The 19,259-nt window shown below is 33.6% G+C and overlaps 1 protein-coding gene across 12 annotated transcripts in view; it reads right to left on the reverse strand.

The window, feature by feature from the left end:
* PJA2 (praja ring finger ubiquitin ligase 2) overlaps window positions 1-19,259 on the reverse strand; it is a 116,869-nt gene that overhangs the window by 65,928 nt on the left and 31,682 nt on the right. The window contains exon 1 of one of the 12 annotated variants that reach the window (XM_074281939.1): window positions 10,822-10,954. The exons of 8 other annotated variants lie outside the window; for them this stretch is intronic. The gene's annotated coding sequence lies outside the window, so the exon portion shown is untranslated. Of the gene's footprint in view, window positions 1-3,161; window positions 3,264-10,664; window positions 10,955-19,259 lie in introns of those variants that run through there. 3 more of the 12 variants (XM_074281932.1, XM_074281938.1, XM_074281933.1) reach the window with 3 other exon arrangements.

A 19,259-nucleotide genomic window follows, 5' to 3' on the forward strand; every position in this document is an offset into this window, starting at 1 on the left:
GTAGAACTTTGGAGAGATAAAAATAGTAATGCATTAAAAACAGGGTTATAAAATGGTACAACTTTTAGGAAAAACAAACAAACAATTTGGAATTATGTGAAAGAAGTCCCTAAACTGATTACATCCTTTGATCCAGTGATGTGATTCCTAGCTTCATCCCTCAGCAGAAAGGAAGGTTCTTTATTTTGTGGAAGCAAAAACTGAATATCACCTATGTAACGGGTAAACAAAAAGTAGTAGAGGAATGTAACAGAATATTAATGCATTGTAAAAGCAACAACAAAAACCAGCAAAGCCTATGAATTTAAGGGTTCAGAGATACACAGGAAAATGTGAAAAATCTATACATAAATGGAAAACAAAAAGAAAAATGTATCTCACACATGAATTACACATGGATCTTACACATGAATAATGTAAATAAAAACACTAAAATGCTATGAAGGCCAAGCTTAAATGGCTGAAAGAAGCCAGGATACTGCCCTGAGCTCTTCCTAGTTCCCCTCAGAATCAATGCTAGATTCTACAGTGACAGAACCCACAAATATTTGATGTAAAACAATTTTCCAGCTTAAGATATAATGGGAAGGAATATCCCTATTTTTGATTTCCTTCATAGCCTAATTGTACATTATTTCAAAGTCCAATTTTTTTTGTACAGCAAAATAACTGTTTGGACATGTATACATATATTATATTTAATTTATGTTTTAACATGTAACATGTACTGGTCAACATGCCATCTGGGGGAGGAGGGGGAAAATTGGAACAAAAGACTTGGCAATTGTCAATGCTGTAAAATTACCCATGTATATATCTTGTAAATAAAAAGCTACAATTAAAAAAAAACATATATACCCACTTTAATATTTAAAATCTAATGATAAGAGTTGAATACACCAGGCCTTCAAACTGCTATTCATCTTCTTGTCTTCAAAATAAAGTTTTTTGGTTGGGGGGAAAAAAAAAAAAGATATAATGGGAAGGAATTAAGGAAAGATCTGTCTCAGTTGAGCTCGGGGGAATGGAGCCCAGAAGGGGACACTGCATGGGAAATCTAGCAGGAGGATCTTAGCTTAAAGTATAGCAGCATTGGCCATTCTATCCTAGTTCAGAATGCCAATGACTCAGCAGGTCAGCTATGAAACCTCCAACCCCACCAAATAAGACAAATTATGAGCCCCCAAATACTACTATATCAGATGGGCCTAGGTCAGATCAACCCAGTGCAGTGGGAGAGCTGGCAGCACCACCAACTGACCATGGAAAGTAAGGGAGCCCCTTGCACCCTTGCTTGGGACAATCTTTCCTAGAGTACAATCTTCCCTGTACTCTAGGAACATAGCTCAACTTTTTAAAATGAGCAAAAAGAGCCCTAACCATAGAAAGCTACTAAAATAACTAAGAAGATCAGAAAACAAACCCATAATAGGACAGCAACGACAAAATGCTTAGATGTAAAGCCTCAAAGGGGGATATGAACTAGTCTCAAACTCAAAAGTTTGTCTTGAAAGAGTTCAAAGGGGATTTTAGAAATCAAGTAAGAGATACAGAAGAAAAATGAGAGCTATACAGAGGAAGTGTAAAACCTTCAGGTGAAAAAGTCAACAGCTTGGAAAAAGAATCACAGAAATTGACTAAAAAAACCCAACTACTTAAAAAACAGATTTGGCAAAATGAAAAAAATATATGGTACATATATGTATATGCATCTATCTATCTATCAATCTATCTATCTATACACATACTGATGAAAATAACTCCTTAAAAACATAATTTTGGTGGAATGAGAAAAAAACCCCAATAAACAAAACAACTCTCAAAAGTATGATTAATCAAATGGAAAAAGTGATGATTAAAAAAAAAAAAAAAAAAAAAACTAAGCAAGTGACTAAAAATTAGAATGGAAGTGAATGACTCACAATGAGACATCAAGAATCAATAAAACAAAATTAAAAAAAAAAAGAAAAAGAAAAAGAAAAATAGAAGAAAATGTAAAATGCCTCATTGGAAAAACATCTGACCTAGAAACATAATTAGGAGAGATAATCTAAGAATTATTGGACCACCTGAAAGCCATGATCAAAAAAAGAACCAGAACAACACTTTCAAAAAAATCATCAAAGAAATTGCCCTGATATCCTAGAATCAGAGGATAAAATTGTCATTGAAAGAATCTACTGATCACCTCCTGAAAAAGACCCTCAAATGAAAGCTCCAAGGAATATTGTAGCTAAATTCCAAAATTATCAGATCAAGCAAGCAACAGAAAGAAACAATTTAAATATTGAAGAACCACAATTGGTCTTACTCAGAACCTAGCAGCTTTCACAGTAAAGAATTGGAGGGCCTGGAATATGATATCTGTAAGGCAAAGTACCTTGGACTTAGAATCAAATACCCAGCAAAATAGAGCATAATCTTCCAGGGTTTGAAAAGATGGTTATTCAATGAAATTGGGGATTTTTAATCACTTCTTATGAAAAGACCAAAGTTGAACAGAATACATAATTTTCAAATACAAAACTCAAGAGAGGAAAAAAAAAAAAAGGTAAACAGGAAAAAAATAAAGGTTTAAATTGTTTACATCCCTACAAGGGAAGATGATACATGGAACTCTTGAGAATAGTATCTTTGTCAGGGCAGTTAGAAGGGATATACATAGAGAGAAGAAGTGAATATAAGTTGAATATGATGATATAAAAAAGAAATTAAGCAACAGAAAAAGGATTGTACTGAGAAAAGAGGAAAAGGGAGGCATAATGGGTTAAATTACATCACATGAAAAAAAAAAAAAACTATTATAGTAGAAGGAAAGAAAGAAGAGGAATGTGCCCTGTTTGAACCTTAATTTCATTGGATTTGGCTCAAAAAGGAAATAATTTGTCTCACCCCACAGGAAGTAGGATGGGAAAGGGAAAGGAAAGGGTAGGCTAGCAGAAAGGAGGGCAGAATTAGAAGGGGAAAAGGAAAATAAATAGGGGAGGTTGATAAAAGGAAGGGCAGATGAAAGAAAGAGGAGGTCTAAAGCAAAACACTAGTGAAGAGGGAAAGGGCTAAGTGGAGAATAGAAAGTATACATGGGGAAAAACAGAAGGGAAGGAAATATAGTAATTTTTTTTTTTTTTTTTGGCTGAAGCAATTGGGTTTAAGTGACTTACCCAGGGTCACACAGCAAGGAAGCATTAAGTGGCTGAGGTCACATTTGAATTCAGGTCTTCCTGATTTCAGAGGTGGTGCTCTATCCACTGGGCCACTTAGCTGCCCCTATAGTCAGTAATCTTAATTGTAAATGTGAATGGGTTGAATTCTCCCATAAAATAAAAACAGGAAAGTGGATTAAAAATAAGAATCCTACAACATGCTGTTTATAAGAAACACATTTGAGGTAGAAAGATACACATAGAGTAAAGGTAAAAGGCTAGAGTTGAATATATTAGGCTTCAGCTGAAGTTTAAAAAAAAAAAAAAAGGATAGTGATCCTGATTTTAGACTAAGCAAAAGCAAAAATAGATTTCATTAAAAGAGATAAGGATGGAAACTCCATCTTGCTAAAGGATACCATAGATAATGAAGCAATATCAGTAATAAGCATTTATGCACCCAATAGAATAGAATCCTCAGAACTAGATAAACCTGACCACAAAATAAACACACACAAAAATTGAGAATAAAATTTTAGAAAAGTTACTAGATATCTGGAGAAAACTGAATGGGGCTAGAAAGGACTAAACCTTTTTCTCATAAATATATGGCACCTACAAAAAAAATTAATCATTTATCAGTACATAAAAACCTTACAATAAGAGGCAGAAAGGCAGAAATATTAAATGCATTTTTTTTCAGAATATGATGCAATAAAAATTGTATAAAATAAAAGGCCATGGGAAAAATAAATAATTAATTAATTGGAAACTAAATATAATCTTAAAAAATGGATAGGTCAAACAACAAATCATAGAAACAATCAATAATTTCATTCAAGAGAATGACAATATTGAAACAACGTGCCAAAACTTATGGGATGCAGCCAAACCAGTTCTTAGGGGAAAGTTCATATCTTTACATGCTTATATGAATAAAATAGAAAAAGGAGAAATCAATGAATTGGGCATGCAATAAAACAGTTTTTTAAAAAAGAACAAATTAAAAATTCCCAATTAAATACCAAATTAGAAACTCTGAATATCATAAGAGAGATTAACAAAATTATAAGAAAACTATTGAATTAATAAAATAAAACTAAGAGTTGGTTTTATGGAAAAAACTAACAAAATAGATAAATCTTTGTTTAATTTGCTTAGAAAAAGGAAAAGAATTCAAACCACCAATACTTAAAATGAAGAGAAAAAATAAAAGAGCTATTTTGTCCAATTGTATGCCAATAAATCTGACAATCAAGTGAAATGGATGAGTATTTACAAAAATACAGATTGCCCAGATTAACAGAAAGGAAGTAAAATACTTAAATAGCCCATTTTAGAAAAAAATAAATTGAACAAGCCATCAATCTCCCTAAGAAAAATTCCCTTAAGAAAAAAAAAAAAAAAAAAAAAAAAGGTGAGAATTTGGAACTCAAAATTAAAAAAAAAAAAAAAAACCTAATGTCAAAAACTGTTTTTATATGTAATTGGGAAAAATAAAATATTTGCAAAAAAGTAAATAACTATTAAATAATAGATTAAAAATTCATTGAAAAGGAAATAACAATCTTCAAGAATGAGTAAGTCCAAAAACTAAACAGAGCCAATAGTTTCATCACAGATGACAAAAATCAGACAGCATAACAAAATTTGGGGAATGACGACAAATCAGTCCCTAGAGGAAAAAAAAAAAAAATCTCTAAACAATTTCATCATTCAAAATGAAAAAGAACAGGGCAATAAATTAAGCATACATTAAAAATAAAAAACAAACAAAAAAAAATAAAAATCCTTAAAGATAGAAATAAGCATTCATATAGTATTTACTATGTGCCATACGACATGTCGTATTAAGCATTTTTACAAATATTATCCTCAAGACTTTCTTGTGAAATAGATATTATCCTCATTTTACAGTTAAGAAATCTAAAGCAGAGATTTAAGTGACTTGTCCAGGGTCACATAGCTATTGTCTAAAGTTTGATTTGAACACAAGTATTCTTGACTGCAAGTCCAAATATATCATTAGTTTCCTTTGTTGTAATCCAAAAAAATTAAAGAACTTCAAAATATACAAAATATAACAAAAGATGTCAATGCTGACATTGCCTCAGTCATTTCTAAAACAAGCTTGAGAAGGAAATGGCAAACCACTCTATTATCATTGCCAAATATGGTCATAAAGAGTCAGATACAACTGAACAAGGTGGAATTACAAAGGCAATTAGAACAAATACATTTAATATTAATAATTGATTATGGGAGATAATGCATTAATGATGAAAAGACTGACAGAGCAAAAAATTCTTCCTGGGGGGGGAAAAATATCACCAAAAGATAAAATTTTAAAAAATAATAAAAAACAGGACTAGTTGAAGGAGAGGAAAGTAAGGATGAATATCCTTGACTATATAAGAAGGAAAAAAAAAGGGAAGAATTGAACAGTTAGATAAAAGAAAAGAAAAAGGAACTAATAAGCAAAATCCCAAAGGGAAAGGCATGGGGAGAATGGGAATGGGAAGGGAAGACCAGCAGTTATGAGAAGAGAGTCAGTGAGAACAGAGTCATCTTAAGAAAGATTAAACTAAAGTACTGAAGAGACATTAATATGATTACAGCAGAAGAGAGAAAAAGCTATAACCTGGGGGGGAAAAAAACCACCCAACCCTAATTGTTTAAATGTAAATTGAACAATCTAATAAAACAAAGAGCGATACACTGGATTAACAAAACAAAATCCTACAATTTGTTCCTTATAAAAAACTCATTTTAAAAACAAAGAATATACAGAATAAAAAGGAAAGCAATTATTATGGATCAAATGAATCTGACTTTCCTCCCTACTCTTGCGAAAAACCCCACAGGAATTGCAATCATGCTATCTGATAAAGCAAATTCCAACATTCAAAAAAAAAAACAAAAAAAACAAAACAAGAAAGTTATATTATATTAGAAAAAAGTCTAGACAACAAACCAATTATTGAGAGCACCGGAAACAGTGTTCCAGTGGGCAGAGATCTGTGGCATGCCAGGCATAAGGCTGCTATGTTTGGGACCTCTGCAAAGAGAAGTCTCCACCTTGGCTCTTTTATACTGAGAGAGTTAGCTAAAGGGGCCTATGGATGGAGTCCCAAATTGGCTCCCTCACAGGGTTTCATCGAGGGCTAGAATTTGCTTGGTGGGAATTGGGAAACCTGAGCAGATCATTAGAATGGAGGTTGGGACAGCCCAAGTTGGCTCATCTGACGGGCTGGGAGAACTCAGATCTTCTATTGGAATTTAAAGGAGTACTTTTTGACCAGAATTTGTGAATCAGTGGTCCTTGTTTCTTGAATTGGCAATACATCAGCTAAGAGGGGTTGGGAATCAGAAAAGAATATATCAATCTGAAAGGACAAGTTTCTTAAAGGGACCATAACCCACATCATTCCCGCCCCCCCCCCCCCCCCAAGCAGTTAAAACTTAAATTCATTTAAGGAAAAAAAAAAAAAAAAAAAAAAAAAAAAGACTTGGGGCAGTCTCTTATTGAGGCAGAATTGAAGATTTTCTCCTTCAAGGATTTTCAGAGTTCTGGGTTCCCCTCTTCATTACCCCCTCAACCAGGCATCTCCAAATGCATGTGGGAAAAGGGGTGATGATCTCCTCTTTACTTCTTTGAGCTGACAAGGGTCATAGAGATTTGGAAGTTTATGCCAGGAGGTGAGGCGTATGGGGTTTGGGAGTGTCAGCAGGACATCTAAGGGGTGTTTGTCCCAGTCAGTTGTCCCTAGTCAGCTGTCCCATGTTCTTCAGGCTGAAGGGCAGTTGAGGATCCAAAGTTTGAAAACATCTCATGAGCAGATTAAAAGTGGGGTGTCATCCAGGGTGGAGATGGTGACTTTCGGGAATGGGGAAATGCATCAGGTCCCTTTGGTGGGCTGCTAGTAGAATACTAATGGCCCATCTAACTATCAAAGAGAAGTAGGAGAAAATGCTGAGAGCAAAAGATTATTTGTCTATTAGCAAAAGGTGTTAAGTAGCCTAGAGTTTAACACCTTCATTCTTAATTTCCAGGAAAGCTAATTTCTCCTGGGGTAGTGATTAAGAGTGTGCACTAAGAAGTCAGGGTAGGGAGGAAGCCTTGATAGCTAGTCAAGATAAGAATGCAGTTTAAGCTCTTTTCCTCACTCTTGTGGGGGAGGGGTGGAAGGGATCAGAGGGAGTGCTAAGTATCAGCAACAATGGATAAATCTTAAATTAATCTGACTAAAAAGAAGAGTATAGACAATAAAATCCCTAAAATAGCATATAAGCAAGGTAAAATCACAACAAAATCAGAATAAAAAGAATAATCAGAAGCTCTTTGCAGAGGTAGGTATATACTGACAAAATGAGAACATAAAGCAAATAGAGGAAGACCTTCAAAAATATAAAATACCCAAATTGTCAAAAGTCTAGATAGATATCTTAAATAACCCACTATCAGAAAAGGAAGTAGAACCAGTTAGAAGAGCACTACCAAAGGAAAAATCTCCTGATCCTGATGGAATCACAGGAAAATTTTGTCAGATTTGTAAAGAACAATCTGTACCCATACTATACAAATTATTCTCAAAAACAGAGAATACCTGACCAGAATCCTTTTTGAGATAAAGGCCTAAATCTACCACTTTTTACCCATCAAAATATAATTATTGGTAGTTTAATATCTCAATTTATTTATTATTTTTTAAATGAATTTCCACCATATTTAAAGATGGATTGATTTGACATCCATAAATATGTTTAAAAATCTTTTAGCTATGATTTTATCTCCTTTGCAAAGGAGCAAAACAGACTTTTCCTTTCCCGGATGGAAATGGAGAGATAAGGTGAAGAACTTACAGGAATATGTGAACTCTTTTTCTATATTTTATTTTCATTATTTCTGTTTCCCCTATGACCTGTATAATATGTGCAGGCCCATATTTACTTGAGCTTTGGCCAGCTTTAAACATATTTACTTAACCTGAACTGTTGACATTTATCAGTATTTGACATTGACATTTAGTCTATTAGCTTGACCACAGTCAGTTTAATTATCTAAAAGCCTGAAGGCCTGATTTTCTGTTTCCTAGAAATCAGGCGATTTCGGGGAAACAGAAACTTTCCATTCCAATCTCTCTAGATAGCAACAAATCAATTAGTTGCCTCCCCCTCCCCTTCTCAATGCTTTCTTACTTGTGGTGTAATCTCTTGTATAAAAGCTGTGTATCTTTACTAATTCTTTAGCCTCTCCGAATGGGAAAACTCATCCTCCAGAAGTTTTAATAAACAACCTTTGGGATGTCTACAGAGTGATCTCTGAGTAGTCATTGTGGGTAAAGGTCTTCTATATCCCACACAGTAATAAGAAATAAAAGGCCAAAATGGTGTATATAGCAACTAGAAAAATGGGAAGATTGTTGGAAAGTGAGAAGCCTAGAAAAATTTTCCAGTTCCTAAAAAGCTGTTCCTATGCCAAAAATGTGACATATATTCAAAATCCTCTTTATCTCAGTTAAATAGTTAATTCTTTAAATGTTTTCTTTTGGAATCTGTTAAATGTTCCCCTCCACACACCCAGTGTGGCAACGCTAATACAGGTTAAAATAAATTATCTTCAACTAAATATAGTAATCTAATCTTATTTTGTATAATTTAGCTCTTTGCTCAGGTACTTGGCATAGTAAACTCCTAATAAATGCCTGCAGGAAGACTAACATATTGAAAGCTACTAAAATTCCAAAGATTTTCAATACTCTTTGGTAACTTTTATTTTGTACTTTATCAAGACTGTCACCAGCATGAAAGTAATAGAGATATTCATACTGGCAATAATGAAATCAATTATCAATTGATCTTGATTCTGATCACCAACAAAGATCAAAGTACTACTCTTTTAGAAGTTAAATTTAATTAAATAAGCTATAGAGAGCAATCACTAACCTTAACCCCTAACGAAAAGATTAAAGAAAAAAAGCTTTGGAGAAAGAGGGAAGAAAGGGAAGGAGAAAAAGAAACTTGCAACTAACTTGAAATCTTAGAAAAGTAAATGTTGAAAACTACCTTTACATGTAATTAGAAATATATATATATATATATATATATATACATATATATATATATATATATATATATATATGATTAAGTGGAAAAAATAAACAAGTTAGTATTTCTTCAGTAGTTATTAAGATGAAAGTTTCTGTTTGGGATCTTTTGGATTCAACACAAAGTCTATACTAGTATTTTAAGGGTCTTTTCTAGAAATGAAAAGTTTAAGCAATGAATAAATAATAGCAAGAACCAATTTTTTTTGGGGGGGGGAAGAAAAGGGAGAAAAGAATGAGGCAGAAACAGAATAGAAAACGATTTAGTTTTACCTAATAACTTTTTTCCAGGTCCATGAAATTATTTAACTAGTTCAAAGCTCCCTTTATGAAAAAATAACAGGTTTCAATAGTCATTGGATTTAGATTTCTATAAGGTGAAATGATTTTATAATCACACAGGCACACACAAACATACATGAGATGTACTAATTTTGGTTATTTGAACAGAATAATGCTACAGATCATAAATAGATTAGAAACTTTTGAATACAAATTTATGCCTGACTAAATTTATATAGAATTTCAGAAAACCCATGTTCATATCATTTGAACCTGGAACTGAGGGAGCAAAGAAATCATGGTTCCTCAAAAAGAATCACAGAAGTTGTGATTTTGTTTGATGTCACAGAGGGTCTCAGTTGCAGATTTATATTCAAACTTATGTCCTCCCATTCTAAAGCAAGTCTTTTTCTCAACAAATCACAATGTTTCATAATTGTGCAAATTAACATTTCATGTACTGTTATCACATTCACTTGCTAAAGCAAACAAAATAAATTCTTGAAGAGTTCAAGGGAGAATATCTACTTTGGATAGCAAAGTGTTAATAGTTAAAATCATTTCTCACATTTGTTCACTGACTATAAACTTAGTTGCTCAGTCTTGTAGTGCCAATTCAAATATGTAGATAGATTGTCTTTTCAAATGGGTGGAGACTCTAATAATAATTGTAGTGACATCACATCACACTTTTGTTAGTGAAATGACAAAGTAACAATTTTCTTACTAGAGCAGGCACTGACTGGCATATGATTGATGCCATTAGTTTGATAGTGGAATCAAAAGACATGGGTTTGAATTCTGGCTGTTATTTACCATTTGTTTAGCTTGGGCAAATCACAACCTCTGTGAGCCTCAATTTCCTTATCTGTAAAAGCAGTGTCTAGAATGCTAGTTCTGAAGTTAGGAAGACTCATCTTCCTGATAAAGTATGTCCTTAGACAAGCACTAGCTGTGTAATCCTGGGCAAGTCATTTAACTCTGTTTGCCTCAGGCACCTCATTTGTAAAATGAGCTAGTAAAGGAAATAGAAAATTATTCCAGATTTTTATACAGAAAACCCCAAATGGGATCATGAAGAGCTGGACACAATTGAAAAACTGAACAATACAATGAAGTTTAATTTGATTACCTTAACATCTCTTTCAATTTTTAATCTATCATCTTATGTTAAGACCAACTGCACCGAAGTATCAAACTACCAACACTCAGAAATGAAAAGATACTAATGAAAGCTGATTGAGTTTACAAGTGTTTGACCTCACAAGTGGAGAAAATGCTACAGATACCTCCTAGACACCAAAAGGCAATGCAGACAGTCATATTACTCTTCCATTCAGTACAACCTGTTCCACTTGGCTTATGCTGCTTTTAGTTACATTTAAATCTGCTAGAAGTAAGAAGCTATATTTACTACCTGTCAAAATGTTAAAGCCACAACCATTTATTAAATTAAAACCCCACCCACACTGTGATGTGACTGGCCCCACCCCAGGCCCTACCCATCCTGTGAGGTTATAGTCTAGCCACCCCAACTGTCCAAATAGCCCCTCCCATTGATGACATCACCATTTTGTTGCCAAAGCTCTGACTTATTCTTTCTACATTTTGAAATAATGACAATACAATCAAAAGAAAAGTTTTCAAGCCAATTTTTGAATCATTATACCTGCAGCTGAAAGGAGTCTTTGATCAGTGCTACTCAAGGATTCTTTGCAGTTTTTTTACTCTACTGGAGAGGAAATTTGACAGGATATAGGGGACTACTTGATTTTCTGGCTTTTTATATCACTGTATGATGAAGAGGGAGATGAATGAGCCTGTACCCCTGAGCCAGCTTTCTAGCTTTCCATCTGTATACACAGCACCAAAGAAAGTTGACACCACACCTTTGGCAGAGTTTATTGCTGGTGATCCTTCCAAAATGCCTATTGCTTCAGCTCTAGTTCTTTTTTTTTTTTTTTTTTTTTTTTTTTTTTTTAAAGAGAAATGGGGAAGAAAAGATGGATAAGACAAATGTTAAATTGCACAGAGGGGGAAAAAACGGTTTTTGAGAAGACTGAAAGTACTGAACCCAAAGAAGTGATAGAAGAAAGTAATGTTGCATATTATATGGATTTGATTCCTTCAGATTCATTCAAAGCAGGAGAGGTACTTTGTGTTATAGACTCAGGACTTTTCCAAATATTTTTTCTGGCTGATGCTGAGAAATATTTTAATTAAATGCACTCTGCTAAAACTGAATCAATGGTCAAATAGGACAGAAGTGATCAATGGTGGAGCACAAAAAAAAAATATATATATATATATAATCTGGAGGCATTAATAGGAAGGGAAGTCCCATCAAAATAAATATAAAATACACTATTTGTAAGTCAAGTGGTTTAAAATTCAGGAAAAGGTATAAAAAGTGTTGTTATTCAGACCAGAGAACACAAGCACACAATAAAATTGATAAGCAGAAAGCTGGGTTGTCCTAATTTAAGCTTCCTAGACTGATGGTGAAAAGTCAGTCCTATGAGTTCCAGGGTCAAAGATTTTCTTTCTTTCAAATTCTGTTATACAGTGATGACTATCTTCCTTGTTAATTCCTTTGCTTCATGACCAAGTCATCTTTTGTTCATATAATTTCCCTCATACACACACACAGATCTTTTATGTCTTCTCAGAGAATGAAAAGTTCCTTATTTGTTATACATTGTGTATGGTTCATAAGTAGCCATGTGATACGCATTCTAAATTACATGGAGATTATAAAATTCCATAACTCAATACTTAAAAATCTCTGACAAAATGCTGACATTAAAAATGTGTAGGGCAGCTAAGTAATACATTTGTCCTGGAATCAGAAAGACTGACAGAAAGACAGAAAGAAAATTTCATCTCAGACACTAGTTGTGATTCTGGGTAAGTCGTTTTAATATCAATTGTCTTCAAAAAGAAACAAAACAAACAAGAAAAGTACATACAAAGTATACAATATATGCAAAGAAAAGTTTGTTTCTGGGAAAGGATTACACCATATAACAACTACATATATACATATATACACATATATACATACATATCTACATATTTGTATGCATGTATATAGTGGAAGTGGAAAGTAATCTCTGTCAGTGGTAGGGACCTACCCTGGAAATGTCTCTTTCTGAAAGTAAGATTTGAGCTGAAATCACAAGGAAGCCTAAGATACAGGAGATTTCAAGGGAAAAGTGTATTCAAGGACTAAGGGGACAATCATTAAAAAGGTAAAGAAAGCAAGAGGATCAATGAGCCTGGATTGTAGAATACATGAAAGGAAAAAAAAATGTGTAGGAAGATGAAACAAGTCAGAAGGAGTCAAGTTTAAGAACTTTAAAAGCCAATCAAAGGATTTACATTTAATACTGGAAGTAACAGAGTGCCATTAGTGTTTACTGAAGGATGACATATCAGATACCTGCTTTAGGAAGATCACTTTGGTAGCTGGCAGGACAATGGATTGGAGAGGAAGACATTTGAAGCAGGGTGACCAACAAGAAGTCTACTGATATCCAGGTATAATGTGATGAGAGTCTGACTTATATTATGATAATTATGATGATAGTTAGAAAATCCTGGAGAATCAGCAAAGAAACTGATTATAAATAGCTTCTGCAAACTTAACAGGCTACAAAAAAAAAATTTTTTACAGCATTTCTAAATTACAAAAAAAAAATCCTGTAGCTACTAATAGGAAGGGGAATCCCATCCAAAATAATTATAATATAATAACTATTTGCGAGTCAAAATTTAAAAAAGCAGGTTCAATTACAGAATAATCCTTAAATTAAAACAAAACAAACAAAAAAATCCTTAAAAAGCTAGGAGAATATTCTAACAATGTTAATTCACAATCTTAGTGATATGCCATATTATTAAAGGTGTATTTTATATAGCTGGGAAAAAAAGCAATGAGTTTGGATTATCTAAGTCTCATGAGTTCTCAGCACATTAAATCACTATGTGCCTTTGCATGAGAATAATATGCATAGTGAGAACATGCATTTGACATTATTATGAATCATTATTTCACAATAAAATTTTCCTCAGCCAATCTCAAGGGAAGGCCTCATCCCATTCCTCAAGGAAAGTAAATTTAAAACAGAACCAATTATCAATAGTCACTAGTTCATGGTGTAAAATAACACCATTTTATAATAAATTTTTTCCTGTTAAAATACCATCATATATTAGGTTCCAGAGAATAAAGGCCTATCAAATTCATGTTTATCAAAAATAATTCAGAAGTACTCAAGAAGTTGACAATGATTCATATTTAAGTTTGCTTTCATTGTGAATTGTAAGTAATCATCAAAGAAAAAATTGAAAAAACTAATTCCAATAGTAATAAAAAAATAAAGTGGAGGGAGAGCCAAGATGGTGAAGAAGAAAAGCTCTCCACTGAGCTCTTCTAAATTTCCTTCTAAACAACTCTAAATAAAATTCTGGAACAGTATAACAAACAAAAGGTTGGGTGAAGCAATTTTTCAGGTCAAAACAACCCAGGAGGTCAGCAGAAAAGATCTATCTCACTCAAGCAGAATGTAGATTATCTTGGTAAGTAGCAACAGCTTCAGAAGCTCTCAGGCCACAGATGGTAAGGGGAGGGAATTGGAAGATGGGTTGAAAGGAGATTGTAAGGGATCCTTTGCTAGCACTGAGTTTAGGACTCTGTTACATTGACACACCCAGGATGATCAGGGCCCCAGGTTATGGTTCCAGCACTGAGAGGACTTACTAGGGGAGTAGGTATCTGGGTCTCAATACCAAGACAGAGGAGAGGACCAACATTGTGACTGTAGAAGAGTGCTGGACCTGGTCATAGTCCCAGTTGTCTGTAGGAGTCCTAGCACTGGTGGCTGCAGGGAAATAATGTTCCTTCCTGGGAAAAGGGCAGAGCACAGATCAAGGACTGACCCCACCTCTTTTCTTCTGAAAGACTGAAAACCTAAAGATCTCCAGAACTTATATCTGAAAGATTGTTGTTGGGCTTTCGTTTTCAAAGAGAACCAATGACATTAGGAGGGTGATGTCTTGACTTGCAAATGAACTGATTTAAGTGAGGCACAGCTGTGTCAAGTCATCAGCTTCATAATCTCCTGCAGAGACACTGGAGTCAAGTGACAAGGCAAGAAAGGCCTGAAGCTTGAGACAGTGCCCCCTCTATCCCAAGAGCACATCCCAACACTAACATAAATTAAAAGTCAAGAAACAGACTGGAAAAATAAACAAACAACAAAAAAGGAATCTGACAATAATAGAGAAGATCAAAACACAAACCCAGGGGGAAAAAAACCCAAAAAACAAAGTCACAGCAGTTAGGAGCAAAGCCTCAAAGAAAAAAAAAAAAAAAAAAGAAAAAAAAAAAGTATTATATACAAAAATTCCTGTAAGAGCTCAAAAAGAGTTTTTAAAAATCAAATATGAGAGGTAGAGAAAAAATGTGAAAAGAAATAAAAGATGCAAGAAAATTATAAAAAGAGAGTCAATAGCTTGGTAAAAGTGGCAACACAAAATACTGAAGAAAATAACACCTTAAAGAACAGAATGGGCCAAATGGTAAAAGAGGCATACACAGATATACACACAGACACACACACACACACACACAAAGAGACAGACAGAGAGAGAGAGAGAGAGAGAGAGAGAGAGAGAGAGAGAGAGAGAGAGAGAGAGAGAGAATACAGCATTTAAGAGAAGAAATCCTTAAAAAGTTGAATTGGACAAATCAAAAAAGAAGTACAAAAGCACACTAACAAAAATAATTCTTTAAAAATTAGAATCAGGCAAGTGGAAGATAATGACTATGAGATACCCAGAAATAATCAAACAAAATCAAAAGAATTTAAAAATAGAAGAAAATGTTAAATATCTCATTGGAAAAATAACTGACTTGGAAAACATTGAGGAGAGATGATTTAAGAATTATTGGGCTACAAATGATTATAAAATTATGCATATCCTTTGATCTAGTAATGGAACTACTGGGCTGTATTCCAAAATGAAAACTCCCAGGAATATTATAACCAAATTCCAGAGCTCCCGATCAAGAAGAAAATGTTGTAAACAGCCAAAGCAGTTAGAACTGAATATGAACAAATGATTAGCTGAAGACAGGAAAAGAGTATGATGAGGCTGCAAATTGTCATCTTATTTATTTATTTTATATACAGAGTATATCATGTGAAATGCCAGATTGAATGAAGCAAAAGCTAGAATTTAGATTGCCTAGAGAAATATCTATAATCTCAGAAATGCAGATGATATCACTATGATAGCAGAAAATGAAGAGGAATTATGAAGCCTCTTGAAGAAATTAAAAGACGAGAGTTTAAAAGCTTGCTTGAAGCTTAACATCACAAAAAACGAAAACAACTAAGATCTTGGCAACTGGTCCCAATCCTATCCAGGCAAACAAGGAAAAAATGGAAGCAGTGTCAAATTTTATATTCTTGGGCTCAAAGATCACTGAAGACAGTAACTGCAGGTAGGAATTAAAAGATACTTGATCCTTGGAAGGAAAGTTATAGCAATTTTGGACAGTATAATAATAAGCAGACAGAACATATTGCTGACAAAAGTCCATTTAGTCAAAGCTGTGGTTTTTCCAGTAGCAATGTATGGCTATGAGAATTAGACTACAAGGAAAGCTGAGTGCTACAGAATCACTATTTTTTTGGACAGCAAAGAAATCAAGTCATACTTAAATTAATTTAGACAACTCATTGGAAGGACAAATACTAAATCTGAAGCTTAAATACTTTGACCACATAAGACGACAAGACTCATTGGAAAAGACTGAAAGCAAAAAGGTAAAAGGATGGCAGAGGATAAGAATGTCATGAAAGTAATGAACATGAACTTAGACAGACTTTGGGAGACAGTGAAGGATAAAAGATCCTAGTATGCTATGGTCCATGGGATCACAAAGAGTCAGGCATGAATGAACAACACAATAATCAACATTATTGGCCAAACCCAACAAAAACAATATGATGATCTCAATGGAAACTGAGAAAGCTTTTGACAAAATACAACATTCATTCTTATTAAAGACATTGCATTCATAAGAATAAATGCAGCTTTTCTTAAAATGATAAGTAGCATTTATCTAAAATAATTAGCAAGCATTATCTATAATGTGGATAAGCTAAAAGCCTTTCATGTAAGATCAGAGGTGAAGAAAGAATGCCCATCACTATTATTCAATATTCTTCTAGAAATGTTAGCTCTGACAATAAGAGAAGAAAAAGAAATTAAAAGAATTAGACTAGGCAACGAGGAAACAAAATTGTCACTCTGCATTTGAGGATGATGGTATACTTTGAGAATTTTAGAGAATCAACTAAAAGGCTAGTTGAAATATTTAACAACTTTAGCAAAGTTACAGGATATAAAATTAAATCCACATAAAGCATTAGCCTTTATACATATTATTAAAGAATCCAGCAGGAAGAGATGACAAAAGAAATTTCTTTTAAAATAACTTTAGGGAGAAGGATTCTGGGAAGATGGCAGATCAGGTTGGTAAATTTCAAGCTCTCCAGGTTTCTCCCACAAATATAACAAATTTGGGCCTCAGGTTGAACACAGACTAGTGAAAAATCAAGAAGACTAGGAGCAGAACTTTAGTCCTCAAGTCCTCAAAAAGATATGAAGAAAGACCCCAGGCCAGGGATTAACGCAAAAGAAGTGCAAACACCTCAGGGTAGCTCCTCAGAAACAAGTGCAGAACCCTAGAAGGAGCTGGGTTTGGCTGGAGCCCCAGCAGGAACCCCAGTTCATCTCCTGGACTGTTTGTGGAGTTGGGAAGACTGAGCAAACCTAGGCTGAATAGGAATGCCAGGTCCAGCTGTGTTGCAGATGCAGCCCTGGACTAGAAGGAACCAGCACCTGGTGAGTGCAGAGGAAGTGGGGCAATGGCACTGCTGGCTGTGGGCACTTGCTAGAGAGTGAACCTCTTGGTTTGGGGTTCCAGGTCAGAGAAGAGAATACAAGTGAAGCTAAAGGCACCATTCTCCCACCCATGATTAGAAATGCTTACACCAATACTTCTTATTTAAAAAAAAAAAAAAAAAAAAAAAGAATTTGTAAAGAAAGAATCCTACCATAGAAACTTACTATGGGAACAGGGAAGACCAAGGTTCATCTTCAGAGGAAGACAATGAAGTAAAAAGCTTCTTCTGACCCAAAGAGTAATGTGAAATGGCTTCCTGCCCCAATTTATAGAAGAATTCCAAAATGAATTTAAAAATTGAATGAGAGACATTGAGGAAAAACTAAATAAAATAAAAGCCATCCAAGAAAAAGAAGATTATGAAAAAAAAAAAAAAACAATTATAAAAGGAGATGCAGAATCTCAAAGACGAAACTAACTCTTCGAATATTAGAATTGGGCAAGGGAAAGATAGTGTAGCTATGAGAGAGAGACCAAGAAATAATAAAACAAATTCTAAAGAATGAAAAAAATAGAATATGAAACATCTTCTTTAAAAAAAAAAAAAACAACAGATCTGGAGAATAGATCAAAAAAAGAAAATATAAGAAAAATTACACTGATTGAAACTTGTGGGGAAAAAAAAAAAAAAAAAAAAAAGAACCTTGACACAACAACGCAAGAAATAATCCAAGAAATTTGTCCTGGAGTGACAGAACATGGAAGGGAAAATAGAAATAGAAAAAATCACTTCAATGAGATACTTTGTGGAAAACGCATGGTAGGAATATTATTGCCAAATTTCAAAACCCCCAGATCAAAGAGAAAACTCTGCAAGGAAACAAGAAAAATGGTAGGAACTATAAGTGGAATTGTACAGGACTTTTCAGCAGCCGCAATAAAAGACCACAAGTCCTGGAATCACTGACAATCTACTGACAAACAAAAGAACTAGGCCTATGACCAAAAATATCATAGCCAACAAAATTATCTATAACATTGAATAAGAAAAATTGGGCATTCAATGAACTTGTGGATTTCTTGTACTTAATATCAACCAAACCCAAACTTAATATAATATTTAACCTGTAAGAGCCAAAATCAAAGATCAATTTCAAGGAACTCAACATAAACAAATTGTTTATTTCTTTACATAGGAAATGTATACCATATGTTTAAGGTTGACATCAACAAAAGAAAGAGAGCAAAGTTAGGATAAAAATAGTAGTTGTTATTCCAATCCCTCCAAAATCTATAAAGAAATAAGGGGGAAGGATAGATAGATAAGGAAACAAAAGTGTGAGGGACGAAGACAATTTAGTAGAAAAACAATTTACAAGGAAGTAAAGATGGACACGTGAATATAATTTCTTCTACTAATAAATATATATACTTTCTTGAACTGGTAATTTGTTATTACGTATTTTGAATCTTCCCTGATGTTCTGCTGGGCACATGAAAATATTCTCTTTTGTTTAATTTTCTTTTGTATTTTGTATTTTTCTTTTTTCTTATTTCATTTTTAATAATATAAGTTAAAATTTAAATATTACTTTAGACAATATAAAATAACTGAGAGTCTTATCTGCTGAAACAAACCTAGGAACTATGTAAACAAAATTATAAAACACTTTTTACACAAATAAAATATACAAACAAATGGAGAACTACTCATTGCTCATGGATAGACTAATTCAATATAATAAAAATGACAATTATACCAATAATACAAAATTATTTCAAAGAGCTAGAAAAAATTGTAACAAA

Source organism: Sminthopsis crassicaudata, chromosome 1 (assembly GCF_048593235.1).
Source record: "Sminthopsis crassicaudata isolate SCR6 chromosome 1, ASM4859323v1, whole genome shotgun sequence".
In the NCBI taxonomy this organism is placed as follows: domain Eukaryota; kingdom Metazoa; phylum Chordata; class Mammalia; order Dasyuromorphia; family Dasyuridae; genus Sminthopsis; species Sminthopsis crassicaudata.